The sequence below is a fragment of the Cynocephalus volans genome, chromosome 5, assembly GCF_027409185.1.
Source record: "Cynocephalus volans isolate mCynVol1 chromosome 5, mCynVol1.pri, whole genome shotgun sequence".
NCBI classification, from domain to species: Eukaryota; Metazoa; Chordata; class Mammalia; order Dermoptera; family Cynocephalidae; genus Cynocephalus; species Cynocephalus volans.
In genome coordinates this window covers 113,676,724-113,695,969 of record NC_084464.1, presented here as the reverse complement: position 1 = coordinate 113,695,969, position 19,246 = coordinate 113,676,724, and the positions used below count along the sequence as shown (strand labels likewise).

General features: G+C 40.5%; 1 protein-coding gene across 5 annotated transcripts in view; it reads left to right on the top strand.

Annotated features, from left to right (window-relative positions):
* FYN (FYN proto-oncogene, Src family tyrosine kinase) overlaps nucleotides 1-19,246 on the top strand; it is a 209,034-nt gene that overhangs the window by 74,633 nt on the left and 115,155 nt on the right. For 4 of the 5 annotated variants that reach the window (XM_063096817.1, XM_063096821.1, XM_063096816.1 and 1 more), the window contains 2 exons: nucleotides 12,957-13,042; nucleotides 18,528-18,597. The gene's annotated coding sequence lies outside the window, so the exon portion shown is untranslated. The remainder of the gene's footprint in view (nucleotides 1-12,956; nucleotides 13,043-18,527; nucleotides 18,598-19,246) is intronic. The other variant, XM_063096819.1, reaches the window with a different exon arrangement.

The following is a 19,246-nucleotide window of genomic DNA, read 5'->3' as shown; positions in this document are numbered from 1 at the left end:
GTTGTCTATGAAACACTCACGTATCTCTCATATGAATGGAGTGAGAAGAAGGAGTAATCCCAAAGCTGTACAAACCAGGCACTGCTTTCATTTGTCAGTCTCAGATGCATTTGCTATTTTTGTAATTGGCTCCTGTTTTCCCAGTATGATCTGGACCACTGGAGAAACTCTTCAGTTTACTGATAATCCAGAGTGAACAATGTATTCCCAGATACATTTAAGTGATTGGTATGGAAGTTCTGTTGAATTTTGGTATTCCAGCATTATCCAACCAATTATTTCCTCTGCCAACAAATTTCTCTCACTATAAATATTTGTTCAGGTAAACTATGTGTCATAAGAATTGCCATTTATTCTTTGGGGCAACTAGGCAGGTGTTACAGGAAAAATGGAGAACTCCCTTGAAAAGCCACCTAATCCTAAATAAAATATATACAGTGTATGGAGCCCTGCCTTGATTATGATGGAAATGGCTTACATTAAATACAGTACCCCTTAAGCCCAAAGTCCTCTAAAATCTGCCAAGTGGGAGGTGACCACTGAGCCAAACCATCAAGATACTGCCCTGTTGCTGCCAGAGGTTAGAGGGTTACTTGACCACCTGCAGCATTACAAGTGGTGCAGACAGTGTTTCCAAATCTCTCAGATATGAAATTGGACTCTGAGCAGCTAAACACAGACATCGCTTACATTTGTCACTATGTCTCTAATCCTTAATGTTATGGATCTTGTTATTTGTTGGCAGAGGTCTTTTTACTGTCTGCACAGCATTAGAATAAAATGTAAGGAAGCCTAAGATGATTAAGTATGGAACAGCAAATACTGAGATTTTTAGATTAAAATTTTGATCTCCTCTTTCCCAATCATGGAATTTAGGCATTTGCCATTCATGAGTGTCTGTTGCAGCCCCAATGGCATCCCACCCCATCATCCTCAGAGGATATCAATCCAACATTTGGTTTCCCATGAGAAAAGTTGAGGAAAGAAATGCAGGCCTGGGCAGGAGAGGGTTAAATCTAAAGCTTTGTTTCCAGAAATTCAAGGCAGAGATTTGTGTCACTGCAAAATAACCTGTTCATTAGCAATTCTGCTGCATCATCCCTGGCACTTAAGTTCCCATTTTCATCTGGGTGGGTATTTTTGGAAGTCAATGAATAGTATTAACTTATGCTCTGAGAAAAATGGAATGATCCTGTGACAGACTTAGGAAGCATAGCTGCAGTCATTCTCATTTTAGATTATAGTAAATCCCTTCTGTGTCAAGCTCACTTTTTGTGTGTTTTCTCTTCCTTCATCACATTCATTATCCCTTCGGCAAGTTGTGTCTGTCCTTCCTGCTGCACTTCCACGGGTGACAGTGAGGACTCCTCCTGCACAGCCTCCAAAGAGCTGGAGAGCCTGTGTCACTTACCCCCCTGGTCTTCCCTACCCTGTGGCAAGACCTGTGCCTAATTTTCAGCTCTTCTGGGGTGGAGTATCATTACTTGAAAGAAAATTAGAAAGCATTTTACATTGCTTATTACAAATCATTAATTGAAGCTGCCCTAAACCTAAGGAATTTATTCTCCCATTGATGTATGCATAGCTCCTATTCACATTAATAAAGTCATTTAGAATCAAAGAGCCTGCAGAAACCCATAATAGAGGATCCATTTTGTTTCTACTTCACAGTGTCTCATGCCCACAGGGCATCAACAAGCATTTTAAAGATAATTTTTACAACTCCCTTTTAAAAAGTAGAGCAATTACTGAATAGATCATAGCACACTCATGTCCTTCAGAATAAATCTTGATGGTTACCCCACCCCAGGTTGGAAGTTGCAAGGTTTGTCCATATTTAAGCAGGTATCAGTGTCAGAAATATCACCCGTGGCTGCTGCTTCTGCACATTTTCCTTGAGGGGCTGGAGAGTTTAGGACTCCGAAGTAACAGGGGTGTAGCTGATGGAGAAGGTGTGGGAGCAGTAGGAAGAGAATCATACCTGTTGTCACTCACAAGAGAGAAAAGTAAATGGAGGCGTTTGTTCATCTGAGCCGTTTATGCCCTTTCCTACCCGCCTTGGTGGTTATTAACAGTAATGTCATGAAATGAAGAGCTGAGCAGTGGGGGGATTTTAGTGCAGGTGTTTGTGAAATGAGCATTCCATTTACCAATCCTTACTATGGTAGAAGGACCACAGAGAATCTGAAGATGTCATAGAAACAGGTATTTTGTAATTGGAAAATATGCACTTTCTCTGTCAGTGTATGTATTTATACAGTTCTTATTGATTCACCTTAACAGCCAATAAAGGGAAACTTCTCTGGTAAATACATCCCATTTTAAGGTCTCTGTGTTTTCCCCCCTTTCCTCCCAACTCTTTCTCCAGTTCCTCTTCTGTCTGTAATAGGGCATTAATTTATACAGATGTTCCCAACGTTTGGAAAATGAGTTCAGTTTGGGAGAGAGACAGGACATGTTAGTATATTTTGTCAGATTTTGACATAATGGTTGGTATCCTTTCAGTGCCCTTTAGTCTTTTCTTACTAATGTTAAATTTTGTAACACTTAGGTTAACACTTGTTTGTTTTAAAATGTTGTTTTTTTAAAATTACCCTGCCCAAAAGGGAGAAAGGAAAACCTATAAGTTAATTTCATTAGATTTTCAAAGTGCTGATCATAATTGAATTATTTCCCTAATGACTGGCAGCATTTCACTTAGGTTTGTCCTTGCAATGTTAGTGAACTTTTCAAGAACTTTGAGTTCCCTTTAGTATTGTCTGGGGCTGGGAAAACGAGTATTCATCTCTGTAATTGTTTATCTGGATATTCTGAGGAAGAAAAATATGGAATATCTTTTTAATCACTGAATCTCATTTCCGACCCTTTTTTTTTCCTTAAAGAATAAATATACAATTTCCAAAGGAAGGAAGCAACACTGGCTATTAACATGTAGAATCCATCTGGCATGGTACAGATAAAAACAAGCTCTAATGCTTTTCACTTATTCTTGACCACAGTGCTTCAAACTGGGTCAGGATTATCCTTGTTTTACAAATGAGGCAGCTAGAGAGGTGAAGCCAGACTTTCTCAGGGCCACATGTCAGGGACCGTCAAAGCCCAGATGAGTGGGAGGAAGGAGGGATGAGGCTGCACCATTACTGCCCAGCCCTGCCTTCCTCTGTACCTTGCTGGGGTTGGGGTGCATAGGACCAATGTCAGCCCAGTGGGTCATTCGCTCCCAGGTACCCAATTTGACCCTCTGGTACCAAACAGGGTGCCTGGAGCATGACAGGCACTCAACAAATATTTGTTAAATGAATGTATTATCAAAGCCAAAGAAGTCATTATAATTTATCATCTCATCCTGGTGACTGCTCTTGGCCACTGCAGAATCTATTTGGAAACCTCTTTGCAGGTGAGTTTAGAAATATATATGTATTTTAAAATAACGTTACCAGAATTTGCCACACGTGCCAGTGCAGTCAGAGGCCTCCGGTGGTGGCTAGGTCTTCAGCAAGTCAAAGATGCACAGTAGAGATACCATATATGTACTTTCTCTTTGATTTAAACTTACTTAAAAGGTTTTTTATTTTCTCCTGACTTTAAAATTGTTGTAGAAAATTTGGTAAACTATAAAGAAGAAAATAAAAATATCTCTTAGTCACACCATATTGAGATACCAATGTTAAGATGCATTTATTTCTCCTCTTTTGTGTCTAGGATGTATGCAATATATGCATATCTATGATTTTGGTCTTGCTTCTTGCATTTAATATTAAATTGTGGTCATTTTCTGGTGTGGTTAATAACCATGGAGTTTTCCATTGTGTGGGCATACTAATTTAACTAACCATTCACCATCCCATTACTATGCAATTAAATTTTCTTATATTTGATATTATAAATAATGCTGTAGTAAACATTCTGGTATCAAAACATTTGCTCACCTCCTTAGCTATTTCCTGGCGAAAGGATTAATAGACTTGATTAAGTAAAAATATAAAACTTCTATATATTAAAAATCCTAAATAAATTTAAAAGAAACCTTAGGAAAAATATTTGCCACAAATACATTAGCATTCTTAATACTCCATGCCCTGGTTTCCTTTCACTCATCCTAATTTTTTCTCACATTTTCTTAACAAGGCACTCATTCTGATTTCTTAACCATTATATCAGTATCCCATTTGATTTAGCTAAAATTCTTCCTGTTAACCGTGTATTTTTCTAACCAACTGAGCTTACCAGACAGCCCCTAAACAATGTATTTCTTTGCTCACATCCTTGATACCATGCAGCAAGATCTATCCTCCTCTACTGGGACTCCCCAAGGATTGTCTGACTCTTGTCATTACATCTGAAAGTCCCTGAGGTACCTCTGTACATTTCTCTGGAAACAACTTAGAAAAAAAAAAAAAGTAAATTAAAACTACTGTGTACCTTGCCAAGCACGGAAGGAGATTTTTTTAAAGTATGACATAGCCCCTGCCATTGAAAGACTTCCAGTCAACTTGGAGATAAGACATGACTACATGGCACGTTAACCTGGATACAGGAGGTATTAAATAAAATTACCAAAATTTCTATTTAATGAAACTTACCCACCTTCCTCTGTTTTCTACAATTTCATTGGCCTGTGCTTTCAACACACCTGAATCTTATTTGTCACTACCCTTACCCTTGAGATTCATGATATGGTTGTGCCATTAAGGTATTTTTTACTCATATGGTCCCCCTGATGACAGGATTTCTGTCTGTTTTGTTCACTATTGTATTCCCAGCTCCCAGAATGGGGCCTGGCACATAATATGTACTCATTTAGTATTTATCATATGTATGAATAAAAAGTGTGCATTTTTTTCCTTCAAGTGGAGACTACAGCAAACAGTTATATATTTAGGTTGGAAATAAATACGGTCAATTCATAGGAGCATTTGTGGTGGGCAAAAGCTCCAGCTAATGTCAGACCAATGAGGGTTCAAATCCTGGGTGTGCAACTTACCAGCTTTGTAATCTTGGGCAAGTTAATTTCTTCCAGATTCAGATTCTTCAGGTGAACAACAGGGATAGAGCCTGCTCCATTGGGTTGTTAAGGATGAAGTGAGGTCGTTTATGTAAAGCATAGCACAGAATATGGCACATAATAAGGAGTCAGTAAATGGTAGCTGTTATAATTTATAAATGTTTTCCCTTAATATTGTCAAACTACAACCTACTCTTAGGGACACAGAAGTAGAAATTGATTTGTGATGGGAAATAATATGTAAGCTTTGGAGTCAGATAGACCTGGCTCTGCTGCTTGAGTAAGTTACTTAACTTTCCTGTGTGTAGTCTCTTTATCAGTTGGCCCATTGCATAGGGTTACTCTGAGGATTAAATGAAATAATATATACAAAGTGCCCAAAATGTTCAATGAGTGCTCTTTTCTCCTCCTTTGTCTTGGTTCAGTACATGCTTGCTGGGTAGCAAGATCACAAATAGAAGGTATGTCTCTCCCTCCAGTACAATGTTCTTTATTTCACTGTGACACACAGTATTTAATACATTTTTATCACAAGTTCGTCAAACACATGTGTGGTGGAAAAAAAATTTTTTCCACAAGATTATGCTGTGTATGATGTCTGTATTAGTTTGTTAGGGCTGCCATACAAAGTACCACAGACCAGGCAGCTTAAACAACAGAAGTTTCCTTTCTCACAGTTTTGGAGGCTAGAAGTCTAAGATCAAGGTGTCAGCAGTGTTGATTTCTATTGAGTCCTCTCTCCTTAGCTTGTAGATGGCCATCTTTTCCCTTTGTCCTTACATGGTCTTTCCTCTGTTCTTATCTGTGTCCTAATCTCCTCTTCTTATAAGGACACCAGTCATATTGAATTAGGGCCCCCCATGTGATCTCATTTTACTTTACCTCTGTAAAGACCTCATCTCCAAATATAGTCACATTCTGAAATCTACTGGGGGTTATAGCTTCAACATATGAATTGGAGGGGTGGGGGAGGAGACACAATCCAGCTCATAACGATGCCCTTGATTTTTTTCTCTTTTGTTTCATTAAAGAAAATGTTGGGCACAGCCAACTAAGTTGAATTTTGTGACCCACTAAATTGTTTACAGACCACCGGTTGCAAGGCACTGCTCTGGTGGGTTGTGTTAGTTTACCCAGTTAGGGTGCAGCTGGTACCAGCATTAGGACTCACCTTTGACTTATTGTGGAGACAGCCTCAGAATACAAAACATGTAAGGGAGAGTAAGAAGAGCAGAGTGGGCAACCTGCTGCAAACACAGAGATCACCTTAGCCCAGGGTCAGCAAACACTTTTTGTAAAGATCCAGATAGTAAATATTTTCATCTTTTTTGTTATAGTGTGAAAGCAGCCACAGACAATACGTAAACAGGCATGGCTGTGTTCCAATAACGCTTCATTTATGGACACTGAAATTTGAATTTCATATCATTTCCATGTGTCACAAAGTATCCTTTTGATTTTTTTTCAACCGTTTAATAATGTAAAAACCATTCTTAGTTCATGGGCGTATGAAAGCAGGTGGCAGGCCAGATGTGACCCATGGCTATGGTTTGCCAACCCCTGCCTGTGCTGGTAGAGCTCAGTAATCCAGCCACAAGACTCTCAAGGAATTGGCCTGAGTGATTTTCCTCTGCCCATGTCATTACTCTTGTGACTTATCTATATTTCCAGAAGAAAGATCTCCACAGCATTCATGATAAGGAATTATTTAAAAAGCAAATGTAATTTTCTTACCAGAGAGAACTCTACCTGGGGATGGGGGAACCTCTTAAAGGACCCACAAAATCATGGTTTGTCAGAAGGTGAAGGTAGGAGTAGCACTGACATCCCACACAAGAAGCAACAGAGCTTGAATCTAAGAAGGGGTCTTGTTTGGGACGCTAGTATTCAGGGAAGTGGCGTAGCCAGAGAAAGGCCTGGACTTCCTCATAGTGGATGGAGCAGATCAGCTGCAGGGGCCCGACCCCCATGCTTTCCTCTGGGGGGAGGGCCAGCTAGAGGGTGAGTAAGGTTTCCTCCATAAGAACCCCACATCTGCCACAGTCCTCTCACGGTTCCTTTTGCAGCCCAGAATGGAGGCCTCGGTGTGCATGGCCATCTCTCACTTCCTGCAGGGCTGCCTACAGTCTCAGGATGCCTTTCTGAGTACCCAAGTAAATCGCCCCCACCAAAGGGTCCTAGAGGACAAAGCTGACTGAGAAAGCCAGAGTCTAGCCATGTGGTTTCTATGCTCCAGGGAATTTATTTCAGTGGTAGCTGGAGCAGCTGTGTGGAGCGTGTGTCTAATGGTAATGGACAGGCTCTGACCAGAAGCAGGAGAAGGCCTAGCAGAAGACTCGGGGACAGAATCTCTTCCTTCCATGTGATGCTGACTGCTCTGAGGTCGATCAGGACTCCGGCCTGACTTTGTGACCATGTATATTGCAGAGTAGGAATCTGAAGAACCCCAGAAATTCACAAAGGCAGGAATGGTATCCTGTGAGTTATTTTCAGTATTTCCAACTATCTGAGGAAATTATGCATTTATCCACAGCAAGGCTGCAGAGGCAAGCTGAATTGTTGTTAATTCCTTTGGCAGGAATGAGCTGATCTCATGTAGTGACTCTGGGAGAGAAATGCTGAGTGCCTACTATGTGCCACAGAAAGAAAACACCTTTATTCCCACGGTTTTCTCATCTAGGAGTGCTGTATACTATAAACCAAGGCCCCAAGAAACTGTTTTTAATGAAAAGATTGGGCTTGACTATCCAAATCTCCACATTAAAAAATCAATAAGATAAAATGTAAATGATTTGTGTTATTTTATTTTGAAACTGTTTGCTTCATGCCATCCTAACATATAAATAATAAAATAGCTTTGGTATGACACTCATCTTAAGTGAATAAAAAAACAATTTAATAAAATGGCACTTTTAAGCTTTTAACACAGCAAATTTTTGAATTATCTTGCTTAAATTAAATTGCTCTTTTGCTTTCAGTACTTATAAGAGCTCTGGTTTTATTTGTTTCTGGTTTCACTGTGTTAACTTCAAGATTTTTTTTTTTAATTAGAGAATAGCATTCATGCAGAAAGTGCACAAATTGTTAAGTGCACTGATAATGAATTTTCATAAAGTGAACACTCCTTTGTAACCAGCAGCCAGATGGAGAGAGAACGTCACTCAAACACTAGAAGCCCCCTCACGCTCTTTTCCAGTCCCTAACCACCCCAACTTCCACCAAGAGTAACTAATAGCATGATTTTGAATAACAAAGGTTAGTTTTATTTGTTGTGAACTTTATGTAAGTAAAGCCATACGTTATGTACCCTTTTCTGTTGCTTTTAACATTATATTTGGGAGCTTCATTCATGTTATATGTTGTAGTATGTTCATTCCCATTGTGTGAAGTATTATACTGTATAATTACATCAAAATTTATTTAGCCTTTCTACTATAGGTGGGCTTTGAGTTCTTTCCAGTTTGGGGTGATTACAAATACTACCCCTAGGAACATTCTCGTACATGTCAATTAGTGAGCATGTGTAATATATCTGTGGGATAGATTCTGGCAAGAACTTGGGTCATGGGATTGGTGTATGTTCAGCTTTGGTGGATACCACTGGTTTTCACCGACACTCACCAGCAGTGTATGAAAGTTCCGAGTGCTCCTGTCCTCACCAATCCTTCATGGTTTTTGTCTTTGTTGTTTTGTGTGGTTTTACTTTGCCTTTCTTTTATGACTGAACTAGAGCATATTTTTATATGTTTATTGCCCATTTGGATTTCCTATATTGTCTTCTCAGGTATTTGCTCATTTATTTATTGGGTCACCTGCCTTTTCCCTGTTGATTTGTAGGAGTTCTTTGTTGGATATATGTATTGTAATTATGTTCTCCACTGTGTGGCTTGACTTTTGATTATGTCTTTTATTTGATGAAGACTTTCTTAATTTTACTATAGTGCAAATTATCATATTTTTCCTTCCTTCATGATTAACACTTTTTTGTGTTTTGTTTTTAAAAATCTTTACCTATTGTAAGATATAAAGGCATTCTCTATGTTTTCTTCTAAAAGTTGTATTATCTTACCTTTCACGTTTAATTCTACCCTTCATTTGGAACTGATTTTTCTTGATGTAAGGTAGAAATTAAGATTTACTTTTTTCATATGGATATCCAGTGTATTTATTTCCTAGGGCTACCGTAACAAAATACCACAAACTGAGTGGCTTAAAACAACAGAAATTGATTCTCTCATGGTTCTGGAGGCTAGAAGTTCAAAATCAAGGTGTGGACAGTGTCATATTCCCTCTGAAGGCTCTAGGGCAGGATCCTTTCTTACCTCTTCCTGGCTTCTGGTGGTGGCTGGTAATCCTTGGCATTCCTTGGTTTGCAGCTGAATTGCTGTGATCTTTGTCTCTATCATCACATGGCCTACTTCCCCATATGTCTCTCTATATCTAAATTTCCTTCTTGGGTTTTTGGGGGGAGTTTTTTGGTGGCTGGCTGGTATAGGGATTGAACTCTGGACCTTGGTGTTATCAGCACCATGCTCTAACCAACAGAGCTATGGCCAGCCCTCCTTCTTGTTTTAAGGACACCCGTCACATTGGATTTAGAGACCATCCTAATTCAGTATAACCTCATCTTAACTAATTACTTTTGCAACAACACTATATCCAAATAAGGTGACATTCTGAGGAACTTGGGATTTAGGACTTTCTTTTGGGGGGGACACAGGTCAACCCACAACACCCAGTGGACTCAGGACCATTTGTTGGGCTTCCGTGTCATCTTTGCATAAATTAGGTGACTATCTGTGTAGCTCTATTTGTGTACCTTCTATTTTGTTCTGTTGGTCTATTTATCTCTCCTTGCATAAGTACCACACTCTTAATTACTATTATTCTCTAATGAATCTTGATATCTGATAGAGTAAATCTTCCAGCCTTGTTCTTCTTGTTCAGCGTTATCCTGGCTTTTGGCTCTTTGCATTTCCATATAAGTTTTAAAACCTGCTTGTCAATTTCCATCAGAAAAAAGTACTAGTTTTTTTTAGATTAAAATAGCATTAATGATATAATTTGGGAAAGAATTAACATCTTAAAAATTTTGGGACTTCTGGTCCATGTACATGGCATAACCCTCTATTATTTAGGTCTTTAATTTCTCTCAACAACATTTTATAGTTTCCAGTGTGAAGGTCTTACACATGTTTTCTTGGACTTATTCCTTGGTATTTGATATTCTTTTGATGGAGTTTTTTTGATGAAATAAAAAGTAAAGGGAGAGAAAGAAAGCATCCACTGGGTGTACTACTTCATATTATGAAGGAATTTTTCCGAGTTTACCAAGCTTAGCAGGGCTGAGATTTAAATTGAGTTCTCACTGATGCCAATCAGAGATGGGAAAATAAATCAGTTATTACTTCAAAAATAAAGTTTTTATGGGAGGTGAAATGATTTCAAATGTGGGGTCCTCAGGTGGATAAAATAGGTTCTTGGTAGAGAAAAGGCAGAGAAGTTATTGGGTCATGAATGCTGCAACATTGAGAAGCTGCTCACAGGCTGGAAGAGATGCTGGGAGGAAAATACAGATATTGAATAGGAGTGTGGGACCAGGTCTGGGATTTTTAAGAACCTTAGGATAACCCAGAAATACCAAGTGGGCCAAGAGGATGTCCAAGGTGGTGGGAATTTGAGTCCTTTCCCCCTTGAACCAGAGCTGTTCTGTTTCACTTTTACCTAATATTTTGGAGTTTAGCATAAGCCTTGGAAGTGTGTGTGTGCATGTGTCTAACATTCAGAACTACCACTAACAGGAAGAAGAAAAATTTTTTTCTTTGAGGATGAATGTTTCTCCTCGTAGTGGATTCTGAAGCATGTTCTCCATGCATGTGGTGTGCTAGCTTGATGTCTTTTGGCATAATTGTTACATTTTTGGCGTGGATAGCATACACACACATACACACAGTTCTCGTAACTAAAAAACACCTTAAAAACTATTAGACTGGATTTTCTTTAATATTCCATTCAGCCCCAAGATTCTGAGCTTCTTATATTGTAGCCGACCTATACTCAGGGGGCTCTGCACACACACATCATTATTAACCTTGGTCTCGGCAGCATTTTGGTACTGTGTGCATTTCATGGGTTTTCCCAGGATCCACACCAGAACGTCTGTTGGAAGGGTCTTAGGTTAATCTGGTTGGAAGAGAGCGAAGGGATTTATGCAGCAGCTGCACTTGCATCATAGCAAAGCGGTGCTTCTGTTCAGACTGTGGATTGCAGACCCTTGGAAATAGTTTAATTTAAAAGGGCAAGTCAGAAATAACTCAAGTACACTACAAAAACTGTTTCTGATTTATTTTCTTTTTTTACCAGGTGAATAAGTGATGTGATCACATGACAGAAACTTATTACCAGAAAAAAAAAGATATGATTATTATAAATATATACTTCAATTTCATGGGTCTTATAGAAGCAGAATCTTTTTTTTTCCCTCCTGATAGTCAACTAATTATTCCAATGGCATTTATTTTTTCCCCAAATAAACTGGGTACCCTCAGCCTAAAGGTTTAAATGTAGTAATAATATGAAATGATGCCAGTCCTGCTACTGCTATTGCTTATGGGTTGATGGAGATTATGTGGATGGCATGGGGGGGTGGCTAAAGCCTTATCCCCACCCCTCCAGCCATCCATTTGCATGACTCAGCCTACCCATTTTTGTTGATGAGCACAAAATCTGTCTCTCTAGTTCAGCTTCAGAGCTTTGGATGCTGGGAGCCCTACACCCAGCCTCTTAGGTAGCCAAGGATAAGATCTTTGATGGTTTTGTGGTGCCTTGCTCAGCAGTGAACCTCTGATTCCCTCTCTTCCTGGCAATAGCAGGAAGAAAAAGGAGCAGCCCGCTTTTTGCAGTTTGACCTTCCTGCCCTCTCATTCTGTGGTCAATAATTCCTTTCTGCTGGCTGAGTGCCTCCCATGTTTGTCTCTTTTTCTATCCATCTTTCCTCCTCCTCTTCTCTATTTACTCCCACTCCAGCAAATCATTAAACAACAATCACAACCTTGCTTGAGTCTACCCAACTTGTTGGAGTGAAGCCAGAGGATCCAGACCCCTGCAGACAGGCGAAGCAGATGGGTCAGATAGATAGAAAAAGAGCAGCCCTCCCACCCCCACCCAATGAAGAGGGGAGGGCCACAGTCAGAAAGTGGGCTCAGTTTCCTAGGGAACCCTGTACTTTCTGGTTCCCATCCTTCTCCCTGGCAATTGGGCTTTGTTTGTGTGCTTGCTTGTTTAATGTGTTATCCCACCATTTGGAACTCTTTAATTTTTCAGACAGTTGACTGTGGGCTTGCAGAGAATATTGTAGCACAGAAGGATTCAGGACTATATTTTAAATCTATTGTTATTTTTTTGCACAAGCTGCCCAATTTGTACTTCATGCTGCACAGGACAGCCGTAGCCACAGAAGGGCTGTGGAGGGGAGAGAATGTCACTCTCCCTGCCCCCTACCTTCATTGCTTTTGGAAATAAGACTCAACAAAGACTCACGCAGCTGTTCCTTAGTAAGTGGGCTCTGCAAGTGTGTCCTGTCTGTATCAACAACCTACGCAGGCAAGGGGAAGACTTGGAATACCTATTCCAAAACTTATGTAATTTGGTCCCAGAGGTGAACTAAAAAAAAAAAAAAAATCCCTTTGAATGCAACAGAATGACTAGAAGTATCTTCTCTGTGCAAGGCACTGGGCCAGACAAGGTACCAATGGTTCAAAGATAAGTTTAGAGTGGATTCTCACCCTCAAGGAGCTGAATATTTTCCCTGAAGCAGATAGAGCAGTAAGTTGTGTAGTAGAGGTATAAACAGAGTGAGATTAATTCTAGTGGAAGAAATTGGGCAGGGACTTCAGGGAAGGATTTATATCAGAGTTGGCCTGAAAGACAAATTGGTTCTGCATTCTTGCAGGTGGCAGTAAGGGCACATAAGAGGGAAGAAACAGGGCAGTTGAAGGCCCAGAAGAGGAACGAGGGCTGGGTACAGCAAGTTCTCTGGTAAGTCTGGGTGTGAGGGAAGAAGAAATGAAAGATAAGGCTGATGAGGTGGGGTTGGAATGATGCTGGGTGGCTTTGAGCGCAAAGCTGAAGAGTTTGACTATGTAAGTCATTGGTTTTTCTAGCCGTGTCACCAAGCCCTGAAGTTCTTGGGAGGTGGCTCAGAGGCACTGCAGGAGAAGAGGTCTGGTGTTCAGCTGTTCCCCTGATTCTAGAGGAGAGAGCAGCTCCTCTCATGTCCAGTTTGTATACAAGGGTATTATCTTTCTCTTGAAGAGAGTGTACTTTAAGAAAAACTAAAACCCATTGGTATATGCATGAGACCCATTAATTTATTCAGTCACTCAACAAATATTTATTCAGTGTCTACTATGTGCCAGGCCCTGTGCTAGGTTCTACTGAAAGACCATTGTAGGTTTGAACTAGTCAGTGGCCTGGTAATAAGAGCACTGGGTCAGCAGCCTGAGGTAAAATCCTGTCTCTGCCACCTACTAATTGCAAGACCTTGGGCAAGTCTCCTGGCCTTGATGGACCCAGTTTTTCACCTGGAAAGCACAAGGCTGGGCCGCCGAGTCCTTCCCAAATGAGATGTTTTAACAGTGACATGAGCAGTGCTGTAATCCAGAGAGTTCATGCGTGTCTATAGGGTAGAAAAGGAGAGGCCAGCATCGGAGAGTCCTGTTAGGAGGAGAGAAGAGCTTCAGTGGGCCATCTTAAGAGTCTGGGCAAGGCCTTTCATCTATTCATTCAACAAACATTTCATTCTCAGTGGCAGCCACTGCGCTAAGCATTGGGAAAATAATAGTGGCCAAAAGAAAGTCCCCCCAGCAAGGCACTTTCTGTCTAGGGAGCAGCAGAGGAACTGGGAACCTCAGCGATAGATCTAGAGATGTAATTTGAAATTCATCACATGAGATGGTAGTCAGCACTGTGGAAATGTAGGAAATACCAAGAAAGAGACAGCAAACACATTTTGAGAGAAAAAGAGTTCTGAGGAGGTAGGACCTGGGGAGCATCCTATGGAGAACCAGCTGGTGTTCCACTCCTTGATGCAAAACACACTTCATTGGCCAACAAAAAACCCAACCCCAAAATAGTCCCTTGTGGCTAAGAAGTTAGAACACACTAAAGAGATAATGTCAGTTTAGACATCCAGTTCTCCTTGACTACATCCCTCCTGCATGTGAAGTAAAATTACACTAAAGCCATATATGGCTTTATATAATAGTTGGTCTGTTTGGTTTTCTCAGAAAGGTCCTGATATGTAAAATGTTATAGGTGGATGCATAAGCTGCCAGCCCCTCAAATTTTTTTCCCAGACCAGCTGGCTCTTTTTTGTGTGTGTGTGTGTGCCTCTTCCTCAAGCAGTTGGAGCAGATCCAGAAACAGATTTGAGAGCCTCAAGCCTTTTCTTATTTACCCTTCAGTAATTACATGTCACAGGTTGTCTTCCCTATTCGAGTCTGAAGCTGAGCAATTAGTCTCCCATTGTCTTTGCAGGAAATGATGTCAGTGTGACTTCTAGGGAAGGCAACGGTTGACCACCCTGGTTAAAATAATTTGGAAAGTGTTCAGCATTTCCTCTAGTTGATCATTTAGACTGGCTGATTCAGAAAGCTTTTGGAATGAGCAAATGGACCATGGTTGTCAGAACCAGAAATACTACTGTGTCAGTTCCCTGAACAAAACGAGTTGCTCTGGTCTCTTGATGCGCTGCCTTGTCTGGACTTTAGCATGGGACTGAGCCCAGTGCCTTGGCATTCTGTTCCTTTTATGCTGCTTTATTGGGGACTGATTAGTCAGGATGTTTTCCAGCTGCAGGTAATTGAAAACCTAACTTAAGGAAGCCTAAACAATAAAAAATTTATTGAAAATCCAGAGGTGTCTGCCACAGACTTCAGGGTTGACCTAATGCAATGACCTACACTCTGCTTTCCTGTGTTTTTTCTGTCTCTGGGCCAGCTTTATCCTTAGGCTGGAGCAAGATAGCTAAGGATGCCACACAACATTCACAGGATGGAGTTTCTCCCAAGAGAATGAGAAGCTGCCAGCAAAATATTCTTCACATCTCATTGGCTTTAATTGGTCCATGTGGCTTTTCTTGACCCAATCACTGGCAATAGGAATGGGTTTCCCTAGGATCAGTGTTTCTCAAACTTTAGTGAGCAGTACAGATCACCTGGGGAATCTTGTAAAATAGATTCTGATTCAATTGCTTTGAGTGGGGCCTCAGAGCCCAGAGTTCTAAGAAGCACCTAGGTGATGCTAATGTTGCTAGTTGCACACTGCAAAGCCTTAGACCATTCAGGCCCTGCCCAATGCCCCCACCTTCCCCAGCTTGGGGTGCTGGCACCTGCCCATTAGACACTGTGGCTGAAGAAATACGGGGGATCTATTAGGAAGAAGGAAGAGGGAATGACCCCATGCCAATGAGAACTGTATCACAGACATTTGTTCCCAGTATGTAATGAGAATGTCACCTCTAACCCAGCAGCCACACAACATTCTGTGGTTGGTATTAGAAGCAAAAAATGCATGCAATACTACATGTTGTGTGGGATCATCCATAAAAATCTTTTTATTCATTTAGAACTAAGTACACTCGTACATCATAATTCTTGAAACAGGAGATAAAAGTCATGCCACCTTCTTTGTTATCATTCTGCTAATTTTATTAGTAATTAATACTATATATCTGTTGTCTCTCAAAAATAACAAATTCAAATGAAGTGGATCTAAATGTCCTTAAGTATAAAAAGAGTGTACCAAGTCCAGCCTTTGTTCTCTGAGTGGATATCTCATCAGTCTTAGTTATGGGAGAGGGAGGGTACACCCCACTTGTCCTAAAAGTCACTTGACATGATATCAGGCATGAAAAATGCTGCCCATGGCGAATTTCTGCCAAAGCAAATGGTCACAGTGCCCATATAAGTGGTTTTCAGAGGAGAAAATCAATCTACTCTCTTCATTTGAAAAGGAAGAACTATTGTGTCGTTTTTTGTTGTTCTTCTTCTTGACAAAAGACACACAGGAGTCCTGAGCTGCAGCTATTTAGGAAAAAAGCTGATAAGACCGAAGGAGCAGTGTCCATCCTGAGGCTGATCCATCACAAACTCAGTGGGCCAGAGGGAAGTGTGTAGCCAGGTATTACATAGACCTTCCTTACATGGTCACTTTAATGGTTGCCATCTCTGACCTCATACACAGAGACAACATCATTCAGGAGGATGCTCAGAGGGGAGATGGAATTTCACTGCTCCATCTTCTTGACCCACCTGCCTCAGAACCACAGGCTGACATCTGTGAGACTGATAGGAAGCTGGGCATAGTCTGTTCTCTGGTGGAGGCCAGAACAACTCCAGCTGGCCTTCCCATACTTAGGAAATCGCTGGCTGTTCCTTGACTATGCAAAAGGCCCTGCAAGGTTGAGAGCTCCTCAGCTACTCTGGACCAGGTGGGAAAAGCTGCTAGACTGGAAGCTCCAGGAAGGCAGGAATTGTGCTTGCATCACAGAGGTCCCCCCAGGTCTATTCCCGGGAGACCTGTTAGGCAGTAGCATAGACTAGGAATTCATTCTCTAAAGTGAAGGAAAAGCAGAGAACAGTTTTTTGCCTGACATCAGTCATTTATAATCTAAATATAGTGTTTAGGTATTCCATCTACATACTTAGTCCCCCATAGCCTGCCAAAGAGAGATGGGATAATATTAATATTAGCAAGCTCGTATAGAGCCAACAAGATTGTTCTATTACTCACTAATTGATTAAGACAATCCTGATGAATGCCCCACTACTGTGCCTGCTATAGTGCAAGGCATTATTAGCCAGGGGTGGAATAATAAGATAGGGGGAAAAGATAGGGTCTACCCCTAAAACTTAAAAAGTAGGGTACGGTAAGTAAGTTCATTTAAAGTATCATCAAATAAAATAACATTTTAAAAAAAGAGAAAAAGAGAGGTAAGATAATACTGAATTGAGAAAATCAAGGTAGAAAAGGCAATGAGAATTAAGCTAGGCCTTAAAGCTGGGGCTCCTGACCTGAGGACCACAGGTGGGATTCAGGGGGTCAGTGAACTTGGATGGGAAAAAAATTATCTCATCATTTTCACTAACCTGTAACTGAAATCTAACATTTCCTTCCATTATGAAAGTAGCATTAGCTATTTTGCCCCCAATAAAAATTAGGAATATTTTTACATTACAGTTATAGATATCTTGAAATATCATTCATGCCTAACAGTCCTTGAAAATTACAGTAGTTGTTAGACTTTTGCTGGCAATTATTTAAATATTGAAAGAAGCCCATCGCAATTTTGTTAAATATTTTGATAACTGTTTATCAACGTACTTTGCTTCTTTTGAATCCTGCGTATTTCATGTATTAATTTCAAGCATTTAACTACATTATTCAGAGAAACATGTCTTTAGATTGTCATAGCACATAAAAGCAAAGAGTCCTTGCCTTAAAAAATGGCTAGGCCTCCTACCAGCAGTCATGGGGCAGAAAGTGCTCTGACAAGGGACTGGCCTGCCTGAAGGCTCAGAGGCAGGATGGGTGACTGGATGATACAGCCTCTGGTGAGAAGACATGGAAATAAAGCCAAGGTGAAGTTGAGTCGCAGGCTGACATGGCCTCACAGATAAGTTTGCAGGTGATGGGAAGTGGTGGGAGGTGTTTCTGCTGAGGAAGGATGCCTTGCAGAGCCGTGAGAGTTGGATGGGAAGGGAAGAAACTGGAGGCCGGGAGATCAGTTTCTGCAAGGTGTGATGCAGACCAAGATGGAGCGTAATGAGAGTGGAGAGAAGCAGTGAGTTCCAGCAGGACTGTGGAGCTCGAGCGGCAGGTGAGGACAGCCATGTTAGGTTTCAAGCCTGGGGGACGGGGAGAGTCATAACAGACTAACATTTATTGAGTGCTTACTGTGTGCCAGGTGCTGTTTGAAGCCTCTCTATGTCATTTGTTTGTCACTTAATTGATACCATTTAATACTCATAGCAACTCTGTGAGGTCAGTACAATAATCTCTATTTTACAGATAATAAACTGAAGCCTAGAAAAGAAAGGTTAGGAAAAATGCCCAGGGTCTCACAGCTAGCAGAGGAGAAGGGAGGGTGCTATTGAAAGAAAAGGAAAGAGGAATTGGTTTGGAGGAAAATGTTATGAGTTCAATTTTAGGTATTTTTCCATTGTTATCTTGTCTTTGATTATTTCAAAGGGCTAAAAGTTCAAATATTTGTAAGCACTGTTACTGGTTTATTTCATTGTCCAGTTATTTATTTATTTTTTATTAGTAAGTGAGTGCTGAGGTCATTTGTAAATTGGTTTCATCTCCCTGTGAAAAACAGAGGAAACTGGTAGGTGGAGTTAGGTACACCGATGAGTACCCAGAGGGAAGAGGTTGCTCTTCCCAGAAGAGATGCACGATGTGTATTAAATGATTTCTGTTTAATGATGCATTTTTCTTCTGTTGTGGTATTGTTTTTCAGGACCAGACCTGCTGCTGTTTTAGAAGACATGTGGTGTATATAAAGTTTGTGATAGTTGGCAGAAATTTTGGTAAGTGCTGCTGCATATATTTCTGATCCCTTTTGTTGAAAAATAGTGCTCAAGAAGGGAAGCCGTTGCCTTGTTCTGTACATCTTTTAAATCTGCACTAAACTTAGAATGGAATTTTATAATTAAATGCAACATTGAATTGGTGTTTACTGATGGTATGACATTGTTTTTTGTTATTGCTGATTTTATTAAGCACTGTGGGGTTTTCTAAAATATAAGAAGTCTAGATTTAGGAAAGCTTCTGGATGCAGGGTAAAGAATACCCTTGACAGTTTAGTTTATCTTCATAATCATCCATGTAATAGAACAGTAGTAAAATTGTAAACCAAAAGGATAAAATAAAGTCTCCAAAGCCCAGAAATTCTTATAGCTTGTATGTTGAAATGAGAGAGAAGCAGACAGTTAGCTTCTTGGTGAATGGGAAATTAAAGGAAGTTAAGAATCCAGCGTGCCTGGGAGCCAGCCTATAGACCAGCATAGCAGTAGCCTACGAGACCAAGACCATTCAATTCAGTAACCACCCATACCTTGCTAGCAGTGACAAAGTGGACAGTCTTCAGGGTCAGGAGACCTGGGTTAAAATTTAAGTTCTGCACCTTCTGGTTGTTACATGACTTTTCTATGCCTCAGTTTTCTCTTCTGTTAAATG